Source organism: Sinocyclocheilus grahami, unplaced genomic scaffold (assembly GCF_001515645.1).
Source record: "Sinocyclocheilus grahami isolate Dianchi unplaced genomic scaffold, SAMN03320097.WGS_v1.1 scaffold1853.1, whole genome shotgun sequence".
Lineage (NCBI taxonomy): Eukaryota > Metazoa > Chordata > Actinopteri > Cypriniformes > Cyprinidae > Sinocyclocheilus > Sinocyclocheilus grahami.
The window spans coordinates 62,976-81,761 of NW_015507032.1; the positions used below are offsets into that span (position 1 = coordinate 62,976).

The following is an 18,786-nucleotide window of genomic DNA, read 5'->3' on the forward strand; positions in this document are numbered from 1 at the left end:
TGCACATGCCTTTTTTCATGATCAGTAATAAACAGGCACTAAATAACATTTCTTCTAGCTGTTGCCAGATATCTGCTAATCAGGAGAACTGAGACAGCACATAGCTGCTCATACAGCGGATACATACAGCAGCGAACTGTATCTAAAGCCTAAGGCTTCTGACTGAACAAACAACCCTGGACGTTTTGGCTTGAAGGTTGGCACACAATGAGTTTATTGACGAAGAGGACCAGGGATGACAGCAGCCTGTGATGAAGCTCTCTAGTTTCTAATATGTTGTGAGATAAAAGCAAAACAATTGTGGAATCAGGAAATACATGCAGGATGCAAAAAAAAAAAAACATTAGAAATCAGTCAAACCAGAAACAACATCACTATAAAAAAAAAACACAGATTTGGGGGTAGCTTTTACAGATAAGCTATTAGTAAAAAGCAAGCTGCTAAAAAAGGAGTAACAGTGAAAATACATGTTATGTTAGACTTGTCTATTCTGAGGTTAAGAGTCAAGAACGAAAATGAATCATGGTTACAAGTTCAATTACTGGTACTCTGAGCGAAACTTAAGGCTAGAAGGCCAAGCAAAAAAAAAGAGGTAGAATAAGAGAGGCCGAAATGGGTGGACTAGCGTTCCATGCAAGGCGTTGAGTTGACCCTTAGACCGTGATACTATTTCCGCTCCACCGCAAATCTCAGCTGCCAGACCTTACATCACACACAAACTCGCTTCAACCTGTCTTTAACCACAAGCTTACCTCTGAAAGCGGCTTGAACGCCACAGACTTCAAAAAACAACCTCCCTCCTTTTCTCTCCTCTCACATTCTCGATTTACTTCACCTCCCACCTTGTCCTCCCTCTCTTTTCCTCCTTTTTTCCCACCTACTCAAACAGCCCTCTCTCTGAAGGATCCCTGAGTAACTGACACTGCTCTTGAATGTTGAGAGCTGCGGTACAAGGACACCGCTTGTTCGTCCAACAGCAGGAGGAGGGAAGGGGTAGAGAAGGGGGGGGAGGACCCTGGATGTTTTTGACTTGGCAGGGCTTGGAGAAGCTCTTCAGGCAGCGTTTAGCTGCTGGGCGCTGGCAGTCAGCCGACACTGCTGGTGTACCGTGAGCTACAGGGAGGTTGAATACTGCATCCTCAGTCAGCGACGGACCTGTCACTTACAGTGAGTTATCTGCAGGGATTTACAGAGGAGGAGAGAGAAAAATGGAGAGAGAAAGAGAGGAGGAGAGAGAACCAACTATTTATAGCCTCTCAAAGGCTTCCTGTTACTGTTCAGCAAAGCAGGAAGGAGGGGCAACCTCCCAGAGAGCGAGAGCGAGGCATAGAAGGGTAATGAGAAATGGTAAGATACTCACCCATCTGCTTTCATCCACACAGGAAAACATCACTACCCATCATCAGTCAATGACTATCACCACAGTCCAGAAGCCAGCTGTAACAAGATCCTTTATTGACAATAATCTCTAAGGGTCTTCTTAACTAAAGGGGTTTACTCTACACGGCCACAGGTTTTGGACTGGGACTTTGGATAGAATGGAATAGAAACATCAACTATCATCTTCCAAAGACAACACCAATACATTTAGCAACGTATCACAATTTTTAACAAGTCAAATCAAAGGTTACACAAACAACATCCAGTTACCCATTTCAGACAAAGCCCCTTCAGCAAAATGAACATGAACCTACACCGTGAATATGACACTGGCTAACGCTTTGCATGCATCCAAATGTTTAGAGGAGTGAAGTGAGGTCTAAATACTTTTAGCAGGCAAGGACAAACCCTGAGCGAACTGTGTTCAGAGGAACAAAGAGAGAGAAAGCAAGAAGGAGGGAGATTAAAGGCTGCAGGTCCCCTGTAAAGCTGTGACAAGCTGCAATGCTTGCAATCACCATTAGGCAAATCCTAGCTGCCCATCAAGTTCAAGGACGTTTTTTCCCCTCTGAATGACAGGTAAGAACAGGCATAGACAGACACTGGGAGTGAGGCAATGGCTGAATAAAGAGTGTTTATGTGTCATTTCACCAATCCATGAGCATCCTTCAACAAAGGGCTCTTTGTCCTGAAATGCTCTTACCGTATCCACAACACGGACTCTGAAACTAGAAAATCTCTTTCACACTCTCGCTCTGCCTTTCCCAGAAAGAAGCCTTAGTTTGATGACCTCGTTAGTTCAAGCACTTAATCCGCTAATGCCCAGATAAAACTAAATGAGAGAGGACAGGAGGAAGGGAGGGGTGAGAAAGAGAGTAGAGTAAGAGGGGAAAGAGAGAAGTTACAACAACAGGCAGCCTAACATTGCAGAGCTAAGTGGAAATTCTGGCCACATGCTTGAGCCTAGATTCAACAGGCCATGGAATTATGGGAAGGTGCTGCATCCATTGAACCACCTAGCACCAATACTGATGGGGTTAACAATCACAAGATGTCTGTTAATTGATCGGACGTCAAGTGATTGCAGTGGATTTCAAATTCCAAGAAGGGATCCCAAACTTTGGGTTCCTCTAGGCCTTAAATACAAGAGCCATACTCAAGTCAAGAGGTTGTGAATTTCCCAGCTCAAGTTTGGATATTCTTGGTTTCCCTAAAACATTTGCTAGGTTGAGCTGATAATTGGATAACCATTCCATAACCTCTGTTGTTTGACTGTGAGCTCTGAAATTCTGGTTAGGTCAAAATCACCTGTGAACTCCAGAAGTAATTCTAGAGCTTAGCCATGAAATAGGCCTACTGCAATCTGCAAGCACCAGCTCTCTTGGCTCAGAACAAAACCCAATTTCCTCTTGTGAGGCAGATTCTTAAAAGGAAAATGGGTTTAATCGGAGAACTCCGCAACTGCACCATTTCATCCAGAGCCAAGGGATCAATTTGCAGAGTAGAGAGACAAAAGGAAATGAAAATCCAGAGTGCCTGGGTTTAGAGAGAGAGAGAGAGAGAGAGAGAGAGAGAGAGTTGAGCTGATAATTGGATAACCATTCCATAACCTCTGTTGTTTGACTGTGAGCTCTGAAATTCTGGTTAGGTCAAAATCACCTGTGAACTCCAGAAGTAATTCTAGAGCTTAGCCATGAAATAGGCCTACTGCAATCTGCAAGCACCAGCTCTCTTGGCTCAGAACAAAACCCAATTTCCTCTTGTGAGGCAGATTCTTAAAAGGAAAATGGGTTTAATCGGAGAACTCCGCAACTGCACCATTTCATCCAGAGCCAAGGGATCAATTTGCAGAGTAGAGAGACAAAAGGAAATGAAAACCCAGAGTGCCTGGGTTTAGAGAGAGAGAGAGAGAGAGAGTCTGGCTTGCCTCCAGAACAGACTTGAAGACTTTGATGTGGCCTTTCCTAAGCTAAGGGGTCAGTATTTCAGTATTCCCCTGTCATTACTTCAAACACAGTCACACACTGTGCAATGAAAAACAGCTCTTCCTTCTGAGGTTGATCATCATCACTGTTTAAGTTGTTAGCTGTGCCAAGTTGACGCAAACATGCAAAAAGTAACCAAGAGCTCAATTTTAATTTTATATTATTTTAAGTGTTTTGAAAGCATATTTTCATACATTTTTATATGGTGTATTTTTAGGTTTTATTTGTTATGTAAAGCGCTTTGAGAAGTAACATTTAAAGGCGCTATAGAAAATAAAGATTATTATTATTATTTGTTGACTAACCTAAAACGTTAGCCTGATTTGAGAACAGACTTGAAGACTTTGATGTGGCCTTTCCTAAGCTAAGGGGTCAGTATTTGTTGCACCCCCTGTCATTACTTCAAACACAGTCACACACTGTGCAATGAAAAACAGCTCTTCCTTCTGAGGTTGATCATCATCACTGTTTAAGTTGTTAGCTGTGCCAAGTTGACGCAAACATGCAAAAAGTAACCAAGAGCTCAATTTTAATTTTATATTATTTTAAGTGTTTTGAAAGCATATTTTCATACATTTTTATATGGTGTATTTTTAGGTTTTATTTGTTATGTAAAGTGCTTTGAGAAGTAACATTTAAAGGCGCTATAGAAAATAAAGATTATTATTATTATTTGTTGACTAACCTAAAACGTTAGCCTGATTTGAGTTAAAGATAAAGAGACAAAATAGCTGCACAAGATGGCCAACAAGTAAGCCATCAAGGTTTAAACAGACTTTGCTAATAATGGCAGGTCTATCATTTATCAAGCAAATAGTCTAGAGAATGGTCTTTCTTTCAGACATCTTTCCACTTGACATACAGCTGTTGCTGGCCAACAGGCCTTACCTGTTCCTTCACTTTTGTAAGGTTTTAGCTCATTTGCTACCTAGCTCATTACTACTACTCCCTTTAAGTCCAGACACAAATATTTCCATCTGGAGAGGAAGAGGAAACCGTAGCACCTGAAGTGCCCACAGCTGATGAACCTGGAATACAAATCAAGAGAAAGCCAATGACATCTGAATGACATGAACTTTAGGACCTTCCAACCTTCCTTCCTCAATAGGCATTAGGGCAAGAAATGGAAAGCATCTTATTCCGTCCCTCAGACTTTTTTTTTGCTCATTATCCATTTCCTAACTGCACCGATGTCAGTGCACGTCAAGTAAAAAGCTTTAATATCTCTCTCATCCATGTGATTAACAAGGAAGAGCTACTACTTTTGCCTGTCACTCCAAATGAGGGCTGATAAAATATTCATGGATTGAAGCATTTCCCCTACCGCACAATGAACAGAATTTGAGTAGCTGAATGTATCTGCTGTATATATGTCTAAACATCTCCATTTTCACCAAGCTGAGACGGGCAGATCTACAGGACTTTGATGAATAGCCGGATTTATTCTGACAGTTCCTCAGAGAAGGGTGCAGCACAAGGACAGTTTCGAATATGAATTATCAGCATGCTGATCCGATCTCAGCGACAGCCAGAGAGAGACAGCAGGACCTGAATATCAACACACGCTTCCTGGATCAGGACAAGGACTTGATTACTGATGCCTGTCAGAAGGAGTGGAAAAGTCCTTAAGTGTACTTTGGAGGGAAGCCTGCAGGCAAGCACTCCAGGAGCGAGAGAGAGAGCTGCTTTCAATCAATTCTGACTCACAGAGAGAGAAGGAGTGAGGGACAGAGAAAGAGGGCAAGAGAGTGAAGACTTCAATCAATCCAGATTGAAAAAAAGAGCAAGGAATATGTGCTGGCCAAAGACTTCTGAAAACACTCTGCGAATGCAAACGTTGCTGGGGCTCAGAGAGGCTGCATCCAAAACCGAGTTGACCTACAGGGCCGCAAATAAGAGTTAATTCAGGAACAAATTATGACAGGTGGCTCATCTTTTGGAGCTCAGCACCTTTGCTCTGCCAGGAATTGTAGGAAAAACCATTGTGGTTTTAACCACAGGTCTCTCTGGGTATCTAATAAGGACAAATCCTCCTCAAACCAACCAGCAGAGCCCAATGAAATGTAAGAATGTCAAAAATGATGTGGGAGGCAGTGCTGCTGGTTTTTCAGAACACATGCAGTGGCATAGATGTGGGAATATTTGCTCTCCCTCGCCAAGGTAGAAGCAGCTCTGTGGTGATTTGTGGGGTCAAACCCTCCCCTCTTCTGCCGGGCGTGAAACCCTGGGTGAGTGCCGGAAACTCATCTCTGCAGCTCTGTGGAATGCTGGAGAAAACCTGAGGTCATGCATTTGAAACTTTTAAAGGATACAGTAACAGCCCATTAGTGTTTTTGTTTCATTATGAGGGCAATAAAGTGGACCAAATGCACTTGACCCTGTTCCATAAGATGCACAATGTGTGAAGGCCATGTAAAACCTCTTCAAGTCAAGTTACTTAAAGAATGTCTAAACTCTAGTTCTTGGCAAAACATATGGAACACATTATACAGGTTATTCTGGTTTAGTTCGGCATAACTGAAAAGAACATCCAATGTTTCTTTGTTCACCTCCACTCTTCTCAGAATCTCGTCTCAGTCTATTGGTAACCATAGTTACAAATGCCCGGCAGACATTTGATTTAAAGCTCTGATCTGTGGCTCTTCTGGGAGTTCATTTGTTGCGGTATTTTGGAATAACTTTTTGGAATTAAACAATGAGCAGATACCTGAATATCTGTGCTGGTTGCGACAGCCAGAGAGAGACAGCAGGACCTGAATATCAACACACGCTTCCTGGATCAGGACAAGGACTTGATTACTGATGCCTGTCAGAAGGAGTGGAAAAGTCCTTAAGTGTACTTTGGAGGGAAGCCTGCAGGCAAGCACTCCAGGAGCGAGAGAGAGAGCTGCTTTCAATCAATTCTGACTCACAGAGAGAGAAGGAGTGAGGGACAGAGAAAGAGGGCAAGAGAGTGAAGACTTCAATCAATCCAGATTGAAAAAAAGAGCAAGGAATATGTGCTGGCCAAAGACTTCTGAAAACACTCTGCGAATGCAAACGTTGCTGGGGCTCAGAGAGGCTGCATCCAAAACTGAGTTGACCTACAGGGCCGCAAATAAGAGTTAATTCAGGAACAAATTATGACAGGTGGCTCATCTTTTGGAGCTCAGCACCTTTGCTCTGCCAGGAATTGTAGGAAAAACCATTGTGGTTTTAACCACAGGTCTCTCTGGGTATCTAATAAGGACAAATCCTCCTCAAACCAACCAGCAGAGCCCAATGAAATGTAAGAATGTCAAAAATGATGTGGGAGGCAGTGCTGCTGGTTTTTCAGAACACATGCAGTGGCATAGATGTGGGAATATTTGCTCTCCCTCGCCAAGGTAGAAGCAGCTCTGTGGTGATTTGTGGGGTCAAACCCTCCCCTCTTCTGCCGGGCGTGAAACCCTGGGTGAGTGCCGGAAACTCATCTCTGCAGCTCTGTGGAATGCTGGAGAAAACCTGAGGTCATGCATTTGAAACTTTTAAAGGATACAGTAACAGCCCATTAGTGTTTTTGTTTCATTATGAGGGCAATAAAGTGGACCAAATGCACTTGACCCTGTTCCATAAGATGCACAATGTGTGAAGGCCATGTAAAACCTCTTCAAGTCAAGTTACTTAAAGAATGTCTAAACTCTAGTTCTTGGCAAAACATATGGAACACATTATACAGGTTATTCTGGTTTAGTTCGGCATAACTGAAAAGAACATCCAATGTTTCTTTGTTCACCTCCACTCTTCTCAGAATCTCGTCTCAGTCTATTGGTAACCATAGTTACAAATGCCCGGCAGACATTTGATTTAAAGCTCTGATCTGTGGCTCTTCTGGGAGTTCATTTGTTGCGGTATTTTGGAATAACTTTTTGGAATTAAACAATGAGCAGATACCTGAATATCTGTGCTGGTTCAGAACAGGGTCCTCTTCACAAAGGCTTGATAGAGCGTCTACAGATGGATGGCTGAGCATGTGACAAGGTACCGCTGGTGGGGCCCGTCTGGCTTGCTGCTTCCAGGAAGCCAGATTCCAGAGAGACTCAGAGGCCCAGAAATGCCATCAGGTCCCTTGGCAGAGAACACATGCTCGCTTTGTGTCTCAGGCTGCTGTCGATGGAGGGCTGCAGGAAAGCAAGCCCCAGCACAGTTCCCCAAGTGGAAACCAAAGCACTCCTTGTTTAATCCTCTGCGTAAAAGCCGTCAAGTAGGTGGAGGATTCAGAATGCAGAGATGCGGCTGAGTTGGGGAAAGAGAGGGGAGGTTAACGGCAATCACACGGGACTCTGAATAGTTCGAGGGGTTCAGGGTGAGGCTTTTCATAGCAGTTCAGTTCTCAAGCTCAAATTCTGAATCAATCACACATTCGGCTTTTCTCAAACTCACTTGGACTGTAACAAATATCCTTTTCAAAGCGGAGGCTTCTGTCACACTACTTGTTGCAACTGTTCACAATTGATGTGTTTTTCTATCGCTTTGTTTGGTGTAAGCCAAGGAACTACAGGTTTGGGAGATAGACCGTGAACTGAAAACACATTCCACAGTTGAGCAGTCACTGCGTGCAACAGCTCTCACAGCGACGCAGTTCACAGAACGCTTGACATTCTCTAACACACAGTACGCAGGAGGCCAGGGGGCCCCTTCATGCTAACACCTCATAAATCCCTTCATTCCTCCCCCTGACTGCACTTTCAGGGCCCTATGGATACAAGGACAATTAGCCTAAGTAAGAGAATGAGAGAGAGAGAGAGAGAGAGAGAGAGAGAGAGAGAGAAAGAGAGAGGGAGAGAAAGAGAGAGGAACAGATAACATTGAGTAACAGCAGTGAAATTTGCCAGAGCTTTCAGATTTGTGCAACACAGTCATACTGAAAGTTCTTTTTCCACCTTTCACAAATAGGTAAGCATACGCATTTCATAAGAACAACACTTTCAACTGCATGGCTGCAAAATGCAGAGCAACTAACAGGTTAACCAAAGGTTTGGCAGAAATGACACGCAAACCTAAAAACAGGTCACTGACATAAATGAAGAGTTCAAAGTTGGGTTAAAAACTGAAAGGCTGAAACAGTACAAAACAGTACTTCAGCAGTACTGCAGTGTGGTACATTACCATATCCATATACCATGGTCTCTTTGTACACCAAAGCATTTCAAAGATCAACATGGTACTACTATGGTACACGTTCAAAAAATGGTAATGCTATGATACATTTGGACACTTTTTCAGATGTGAAAAGTAGCATGAAGAGGGGGCGAGGACAATGGATCTGCATAATATGCATTTGCATACTTGCACAAAATGTGTGTCTGGCCTTAGAGAGAAAAAGAGAACGCCAAGTAAAATGGATTTATCCTACTGTTTGCAGTCGTCATCTTTTAAATGCACACAGAAGAGAAAACACTAGAAAAAAAACTTTCCACCTTTAAATAAAAAAACAAAAACAATTCAGACAGACAAAGAAAAAAGGGGAACGAGGGTTTTAAACAAAGCTCTTCCATATCTCTCGAGAATTCATATAGCATTTCTCAAAGCTTTACGTTTGTCTGGCGGTAAAGTTTGGGTCCTGTCAGGAGAGATGAGGTGAGAGCAGCAGCAAACTCTCTGAGAGCCTGAACCGAACTGGCACCTGCCTTTAAACATTTATGCCTGATGCATTTTTAACACACAACATAAAAAAGGCATGACTCTGTTTTCTCTTCACCATCATTCCCAGCTTGCTCACATACAGAGCCACACACACAAACGTTTGCATTCTAGAGCAGTCAAAAAAAAAAAAAACACCACACACTTAGATAATTGTGTCCGTCTTACCAAAACCAGAAGTCTTTCGCAACAGGGACATTCACACCGACAGCAATTCAATATGTGACCCTGGACCACAAAACCAGTCATAAGGGTCCATTTTTCGAAATTGAGATGTATACATCAGCTGAAAGCTGAATAAATAGCTTTCCATTGATGTATGGTTTGTTAGGATCGGACAATATTTGGCCGAGATTATTTGAAAATCTGGAATCTGAGGGTGCAAAAAAATCTAAATATTGAGAAAATCATCTTTAAAGTTGTTCAAATGAAGTTCTTAGCAATGCATATTACTAATCAAACATTAAGTTTTGATATATTTATGGTAGGAAATGTACAAAATATCTTCAAGGAACATGATCTTTACTTAATATCCTAATGATTTTTGGTATAAAAGAGAAATGTATAATTGTGACCCATACAATGTATTGTTGGCTATTGCTACAAATATCCCCCAGCGACTCAACACTGCTTTTGTGCTGCAGGGACACATATCTGTGCTGTTGGTTACTACTCACAACACAACTCATCTGCATAAATTTGAGCTGTGCTCCACCATTGCTAACTCTAAATACGACTTCAGGTTGCTTTGTTGCAAATCGTTTTGTGCAAACACCCCTTCAGAAAACCCTTGTTTCCTAGGAATAGTGGTAGACTTTCAGACCGATGCTGTAATCTCATTAAAGCAGCCTTCTCTCCGAGTCCAACCTCATCAGGCGCCTTGCCGGATGGCTGTTAACCTGACAGCGCACCTGTCAGTGTACCTGTCGGAGAGAAAGCAAAGTTTTTCCACAGTCAATCACCGGACCGGGCAGATACATCAGAACCAGAGGGAGATATGACACCAGCCGAGCTCATTATCAGTGCGAGGGTGTGTGTGTGTGTGTGTGTGTGTGTGTGTGTGTGTGTGTGTGTGTGTTGTAAATGAGAACACGGGCAGCACCAGCCAGAGCAGTTCACCAGACGCTGCTTTAATGCTGAAAACGGGGTTCAATGCAGACTCTTATTAGCAGGCAATTAGCATAGTGTCTGTTAGCAAACAATTGCTTAACACAATGACTGGCGTTAATCTTAAATTAAATTAGATTTTCTTTAAGAGAGAATCAAAAAAAGAGAAAGAAAAAAAGAAAAGAAAGGAAAGCTTGTGATCTCAGGCTCTGAGAACGAATTGGCTTATAGAAAGATGACTACCCACAAACCCCTAGCGGTTTTCAGAGCTCTTCAACAGCTGTGGATTTATTTAAAAATAGCTCAGATTTGAGCAGGGCATTAAGTGTGATATCATCCTCCTAAAAGGCACTGATTGTTCTCTGATAAATAATCTGATGTCAGATTCGGTTTCTAGACCCAACACAAAGGGGGCGGAAGTAAATTCAAGCAAATCCGCACAACAAGGCTTGCGGTTCATGAAGACACGGCATATATTCAGCATTTACAGAGAGCGTGCGAGATGGATTTTATTACTGTTAATCAGATGTCTGTATGGAGAATAAATTGAATTGAAGGAACCGTCAACAAAAATATGCTTCTGTTAACTGAAATAAGAATGAAGTAACAAAAACATGAGGAAAAACTATTAGAAATGTTGCTAATTACTAAAAATTACTACAACTGAAATAAAAAATGGAAAATATAGGCTTTCACATTTCGTGGAAAAAAGCAAAAGGCAAGAAAAAAATGCATGAAGCCAATGCATCTGGCTTCTCTTTTTGTTCGCTCAAAAAAAGAAACAAGCAGGGGGGCCAGTCTGGACTTATCCAATAGGCTTGCATGCAAAGCAATGGCCTCCTCGGTCTGAGCGTGTGACAGCCTGCAGCGGCTGGATTGCAGAGGAAGTCTCAGGCTCTGAGAACGAATTGGCTTATAGAAAGATGACTACCCACAAACCCCTAGCGGTTTTCAGAGCTCTTCAACAGCTGTGGATTTATTTAAAAATAGCTCAGATTTGAGCAGGGCATTAAGTGTGATATCCTCCTCCTAAAAGGCACTGATTGTTCTCTGATAAATAATCTGATGTCAGATTCAGTTTCTAGACCCAACACAAAGGGGGCGGAAGTAAATTCAAGCAAATCCGCACAACAAGGCTTGCGGTTCATGAAGACACGGCATATATTCAGCATTTACAGAGAGCGTGCGAGATGGATTTTATTACTGTTAATCAGATGTCTGTATGGAGAATAAATTGAATTGAAGGAACCGTCAACAAAAATATGCTTCTGTTAACTGAAATAAGAATGAAGTAACAAAAACATGAGGAAAAACTATTAGAAATGTTGCTAATTACTAAAAATTACTACAACTGAAATAAAAAATGGAAAATATAGGCTTTCACATTTCGTGGAAAAAAGTAAAAGGCAAGAAAAAAATGCATGAAGCCAATGCATCTGGCTTCTCTTTTTGTTCGCTCAAAAAAAGAAACAAGCAGGGGGGCCAGTCTGGACTTATCCAATAGGCTTGCATGCAAAGCAATGGCCTCCTCGGTCTGAGCGTGTGACAGCCTGCAGCGGCTGGATTGCAGAGGAAGGAGAGCGAGAGTGAGGTATACAGATGAATAAAACATTGTGGTTTTGTGCAGTCCTGACCTCAGTTAACACCACGCTGTTTACACACAAGAACTGTGTGAATCTGTGAGGGGAGTGGCACACATTCACACAAAAGCACAAAGACATTGCGCATGAAACAGATATGCTCATGTTCTCCTTTCAGCACACAATCAATGGACTGACTCACAAAGTTCCTCCGTCTTGACCCATTTATCGTCGTCAGTTCTAATACGAGCGTGCAAACTGGAGCCCATGAGAAAAGACATTTCACGAGGTTATCGGGGACATGCGATTGTTTAAAGCCAGTCCAAGTAAAATTAGGGCACGTTCTCCAACAATTTTAATAACAAAAACTTTTGAAGAGCTAGGAAAACGGGATTTTTAAAGACTGCAATTTAAAGTAGTAGTTTAAACCCGTGTTTTATGTCGCGGGTCAATTTGACCCGTAACACAAAACTGAGCTGTCGGAAATATGGTTAACCTAGGATATTTTTGTGACAATTTCTTATTTAGTGTCTGCAAAGTTTTAGGGATGTGGGATGCTCGTACGAAGTTTCTATTACGATTATGATGTTCGCAGGTCAATTCGACCCACAAATTCCTGGCTAACGCCAGATGCACAGACTCAAAATAAAATAAAATAAAAAATATCGGTATTTACCGTATTTACACGTATGCATTTAGTAGACGCTCTTATTCTTAATAATTGTAGACTGCAATGATGATGTACATTTTTTATCAGTATAAGCATGGTATTTATCAAACTAATGATCTTTGTGCACAAAAATAATAAAAAAAGATTAAATTTACAATAATTTAAAAGAGTTACAAAGCGGTTTATAAAATTAATATTTTTTGGAAAAGAAAGGTTTAAAAAAGTTAAATACAGTTTTAAAAGTGTTAATGTTAAAGGTTTACCTAATTTTCTTTTTTGTTTTAATGGTGTGATTTTTGGTGAAATGTATCGAATCCCATTAGGATCAATTTGACCTGCAACATAACAATCGTACCCAGACTAATGATTAATAAATAATCTTTATTTTTACAAATGTTGGTCTATCAATGTCTTGTGTCCATCAGTGCGGTGAGCATCTCGTACCATTAGCGTTGCATTCAGGGTTGCCAGGTTTTCACAACAAAACCCGCCCAATTGCTACTCAAAACTAGCACAATGGCGTTTTGTGGGGTAAAATACATGTTTTCTTGGTGGGGTTCCCCAATTAAAATAAATTAAATGTCACGTTACTGAGGTCGCTTCAACCCGCGGCAACAGTGTTGAAGTAGCCCAACTCCGCGGGAAAACCACGGACTTGGCAACACTGGTTGCGTTAAAACTAGTTACAATTTTAAAAATGCGTCTCAAGATCTCTTCCTGTTCCAATCAGATGTGAACGGCCACTCAACAGATGGATTCAATAATCTCAATCTACACTGGAAGCGATCGCTCTATCAACAAAGCTTATAGTGTAGATATCTTTACTGATAATAATTGTGCCACATGCACCATTCGCTTCTGGCTTATTACCACGTTCCCTGCAAAAATAAACACAACAAACATTAGCCTGTTGTTGTGGTTTGCGTTCAATCAAGGGTTGTCGGGTTTGTTAGAGCAGAACTAGTGCACTGAGAGAAAACAATGAAAATTTCAGTACGTTTTAGCACTGCAGCTCAATTGAAAGTTTTATGGTTTAAATGCCTTCGATGTGGATGTAAGTCAAGTCAGTCCGTTTTCTGAACGCTACAGTTTTGTCTCCCGAGTTCTTACCCTCCTAGCTGGCGGTGTTTGTTGTCTGGATGTCCTTTGCTTTCATAACTGCAGCTCAGACGATTCTTTCTCTCTCTGTTTGAACCGTAGACGGGACAGCATGGGCGTTTCCTGGCTCGCTAACCCAGGGGCCTAAAATACCCAGGGGCAGCGTTCACAAATTGTGCGGTGAGAGAGTTTAACAGCCTCTTCGTTCAAGAGCCGAGACGCTGTGCCAAAGTTACATGAGGGGTGAGAGAAAGGGGAGGAACTACAGGGGGGGGGGAACGCAAATGTGAGAGACAGGGAAAGAAATGATATGAGAAAAGGTCACTGCCGACTCTCATGTAAACACCAGCAAAGGATTTACAGTGTGGCAAGAAAGCTCTTGTTGCGGAAAAGACACAAAGAGACTTCGAGCCTCGGCCCAGGAGGAGCAAAAGACCCAAAACGAGGAGACATTCCAGGAAAAGACAGCCCTCCCTTCCTCTCCAAACTGAAAAAGCTTTGTTTTAATAGCGTATAGGCTCCCTGGCCGCTGTCAACTCGGGAACGGTCTGGGATGAGGAAAAGGGAGGTTGCTGATCTCAGAAGCAAGCCGTGAATGGGTTTCTTTCACACGGTCCTGTTCTCTTTTTAGCCATGTGTTGAGAGAATATTTGGCTCTTGATTTACACTTTTAATGAGCATGACAACATGAAATGGCATTCAACACATTTAACTTCAATAATTCTGCATATTTCTGAGCTAGAGCGTGTGCTTGGCAAGAAATGTTGTTTTATTTAAAGGGTTTGTGAAATAGGATATGACGTCACTGCCCCGCCCACACGGCCTTGCTTACATCAGCAAGAGAAAAAACTTGTGCTTTTATTTTGTGAAATATTACAAAAACATTTTCATTCTTCAGATCAGGGTTTCCCAAAGTAGGGTTTGCAACGCCCTGGTGGTTCATGAGGGAACTGCAAGTGGTTTGCGAGTTGATGAAAAGCTAAATCATTAAATCATAATTAAAAATAAATGATTTTACAATTTTAAAAAAACGTATAACAGTTGCGAAAAAGATTTCTTTACCCATGTTTTGAGTGAATACATGTCTATTTATTTATGATGACAACACAAAATGGTGTTTGACACATTTAACATAATTTGGCAAACTTCTGAATCAAATTGAATATTTAGCATGAAATAATGACAAAAGGGACTTGATTTTATCCTAAGGTATTAAAACTAGGAAATGACATCACTGCCCCGCCCACACAGCCTTGCTTACATCAGCAGGAGAGAAATGTTGTTGCAGAGGCGGAGAAAGTTAATTTTTTTTGTGAAATATTACGAAAAGCATTTTATTCTTCAGATCAGGGTTTCTCAAACTAGGGTTCGCAAACCCCTAGTGGTTCAGGAGGGAACTGCAAGGGGTTCACAAGTTGATGAAAAGCTACTAAAAATATAAAAATAAAGTAAATAATTACATTTTAAAACAAAACCAACTTCAATAAAGCACTTGCGAAAAAGATTTTAGTTGTTTACCTGCATGTCATGTGACTGATTGGAGAACCGTGAATGCGGTGTTAAGTTATTGAGATATTAATTGAATTTCAAATCTACTCCAAATATATTTTAGGTCAAAAGGGTTTGGCTTGCAAAGAAAGTTTGGGAATCCCTGCTTTAGATTAGTGCACGGATGTAGGGCTGCATGATAAATCGAAATGGAATCTAGATCGCGATTCGACAGAAGCTGTGATTGTCGTGCGTATCTTTCAGTGAAGCACGGTTCTGTGATCAGCAGTAAATCTCCATCCGAAGGCCAGAGAAACTCCAAATACGCCTCGCAGAAGAAACCCAGAAAATGGCTATCGCTGCAGCTGAATAAACAGAAGATTCAACTGCTTTCATTGATTCAACGTGACTAATAAACACACGACTACGGCAATATATGGTTTATCTGAGTTCTTATTATTATAATTGTCATTAAAATAAAGTATATTTATAATGCAATGCCTTTATCACTGCTTAAATACTATGAAATATGTTGCGTGCCGTATTCTGTGTAAGAAGCCACATGATCTCACAGAAGGATTTATTTCAAACACTCGACTGACGTTATGAAGTGAGTTTGGAGTAAAAACATGTTATTAAATGTGGTACTTTCACATGCTTTCAGATGGAGCAGCGTTTACTACACAGAGCCTTAGTTCACTGAGAAGCTGTCATTATCGCGAACGATTTCTTCGATTTCAGAATCGCGCAATAAAATCATCTGTGATTTTTTTGCGTAACTTGTCAGTAACTACGGCTCTGTGTAGTAAACGCTGCTCCATCTGAAAGCATGTGATGATGATTTCCTGCTGATTACAGAACCGGCATTACTAACAAATTGCGCAGGACAATCGCATTCGATTAATCGTGCAGCCCTACACGGATGAATCGTTCACTACACCACATTTATAAATAAAGATTTAATGTTGTCTTCAAATTAGATACCTTAACGTGATGAAAAATAAAACCTGCAAAACGTAGGGGCCGTTTACACGACAACGCTTTCAGCCAAAAACAGGAAACTTTTTATGCGCTTTGCCTGTTTGTTTACACGACAACGGCGTTTTGGGGACTGAAAATGCATATTTTTGAAAACGGGTTTCAAAGTGCAAGTTTTTGAAAACGCCACGTTAGCGTTTCTGTGTAAACACCCAATACGGGAATCTTTGAAAATGGTGACGTCATGCGCGTGCGTAGTACGTGTCAGTTATGTTGACATGCGCAGTACGTGCCGATTTTAAAGGCAAGCGCGAACAAACATACACAACAATGGTGGAGTACATGGTAGTGTTGTTGTTGCTGCTCAAGAGTTTGCTAATGCTTCTTCAGCAAAGTGTGGTTTTACTTCACCAATATTACAACCAACAGCGCAGACGCATCATATACACACGGCAACAGGTACTGTTTACTAACAAGGTGACAGCGCCAACTACTGGCCTGGCACACGTAATACAGCATTTTTGGCCAATGCGAATCGTTTTGAAAACGTTGTCGTGTATTCGCAAACTTTTTAAAAACGCAAGGGTAAAACTTTTCCGTTTTTGATTACATCGTTGTCGTGTATACGTAGCCTTAGCCTAATGTGTCTTGCTCCTCTCATGTGCCCTCTTCAAACATGGCCACCACACCCTGGCTGAATGCAAATGTGCAAGACCGCGCACACGCATGCATGCATGCACACGCTAAAACACTGTTGATGGCAAAGAACAGAAAACTGAACACTGGCATCTCTGCACTGAAAACGCATTTCCTCGCAGCAGCATGGATGGATCTTACCCTCCCCCTCAGCTCTCTTCACTACTCATGCACAGAGACACGGAACGAGGCACGTTGGAAATGCACTAGCTGACAGCGAAGGACAGCTGCTCTCTCTGGCTCTCTTTTCCCTTCCCTTCCCCCACGGCTCTCCGCGCGCTAAGAGACAGAGCACATGAGGACGGGAGGGAGAGAAATAAAGATGGAGAAAAACAGGAGGGAGAGGCGGCCATGAAAGGGCTTTGTTTCACATTTCTCTGATGGTGTAGATGACGTAAACCAGTCACATGAAAACCATTCACTAGCTGTATTTATGAAATAAATGAAGGGCGACTTGATTTAGATGGTGAAAAGTAGAAATGACCAAAAGTGTCATTCTAAAATAATAATAATAATAATAAAACAAAATCTTAAATAAAAACACTAAAGCAAATTCTGTATTGTTTAAATAAAAAATTATATATATATATTTTTTTAAATCAATGGTTTTAAAGGCAACAAGTGAAGGCAACACAACACTTTAATGAACAGAACAAAAAATGGACATTCATTTTGAGATATTATATTTTTCATTAAATAAATCTGGTTCCGAGTAAGACCAGTTCTCAATTCGTAGAGGACTTTTACAATTATTACCCATAATTCCATCTCCTTAAATGATTAAGCAAAGTACTTAAATTATTATTTTAGTTTTTGAAGGAGCAATCACCCATATAATTAGCATTACACAAAACAACACTTTTTGTCTGTAACATTTGAAAAAATGTCAATGAAAAGTTCCATTTAAAACTCTAAAACTGATAACTCATGGATCTAAGACTGAATCATGGGTCTTTTGGATTGATTTTGAACAAAATGCCAGGCTGTCACTGAAAACAATTAAACAATCGTTAAAAAGAGTGATTTGGTCATGTATAAGACACCACTGGTCGTGCTGTTGGATGAATGGTTAACAGAAACCAACGTTGTGAAAATCATTCAGGACCAATATTTTTTAACAAACGGAACTGGTTCTGAATGGGACTAGTTCTTAATTCCCAACCCCACCTCTTACGCTGAACTGAAATCAATGATGTTGTTCAAATCACTAAGCATGAGTTATAGTAACAGTGATGGTTGCCTCAGCAAACACCGCTTAATTATAAAGAAAAGAGATGACTTGACTGTTAGAGTTAATGGCTGAATCACAAAGCAGTAAAACAGACAGAGAGAGAGAGAGAAAGAGAGGGGAAAGGCCATCACGATTCATCGGTTCCCACATCCCTGTCTTTATCTCCCATTGGATTTATTGGTGAGGATGTAGCAATTACGCCCAGACAAAACAAGCAACCAAATGTGAATTTTTCAAAGGAAGACACTCCAACGTGTAGAGTCTCCAAAAGAGAGCGAGAACGCCATCGCATAATGATAAACCTAATCCTGTTGTTGACATGTCAGCCAGGATTATCGCCAAAACTACAGCCATCCGAACCAGCCAAAGCCCTGCATTACGAAGATCGCCTTGGGGAACACGTTTCCACCAAATAATGAAACCTTAAAATAACCTGGGTATTTACTAGCACAAGATCAACCCTCTGACAGGGAGAAAAAGAGAAACTATAAATCAATCCGTGTTCCTGTCAGCATCCCTTAAAATGGAGCAAGGCGTGCCAGAGCGTGTGGGTTGACAGATCGGTACTGAAATACCACTGCGCTGTTACCGTGACGCTTCTGTCGACGAGGTTTAAAAATAAGTGCGCGGCACGTCACGCTAATCATAACGCATCGGGCGTTTACGCCAAAGCTGGTGTGTTTTGATAAGGTTCTAGGAAACAAAACAGCTGCCAAGAAGAGCTCGAAGAAAAGCTTAATGCGTCTCCGGGGATTACGAATGAGCACTCTTGAACGCTTAAGACCCCGAGGGACGGGACTAAAAAAAGTCACCTTTAGAGTTACAATACTTAAAGCAAACAATCAGAGAAAAAGCTTGTATGGTTTTACAACATACCCAAGTTAAAACTTTTAATTAATTACAAGCACAACT

The 18,786-nt window shown here is 41.3% G+C and overlaps 1 protein-coding gene across 5 annotated transcripts in view; it reads right to left on the reverse strand.

Moving 5' to 3' along the window:
- The window catches only part of LOC107573029 (zinc finger protein 609-like), a 99,969-nt gene that overhangs the window by 35,392 nt on the left and 45,791 nt on the right, over nt 1-18,786 (reverse strand). Inside the window, exon 1 of one of the 5 annotated variants that reach the window (XM_016259469.1) lies at nt 13,494-13,621. The exons of the other annotated variants lie outside the window; for them this stretch is intronic. The gene's annotated coding sequence lies outside the window, so the exon portion shown is untranslated. Of the gene's footprint in view, nt 1-13,493; nt 13,622-18,786 lie in introns of those variants that run through there. 5 annotated transcript variants of the gene reach the window in all.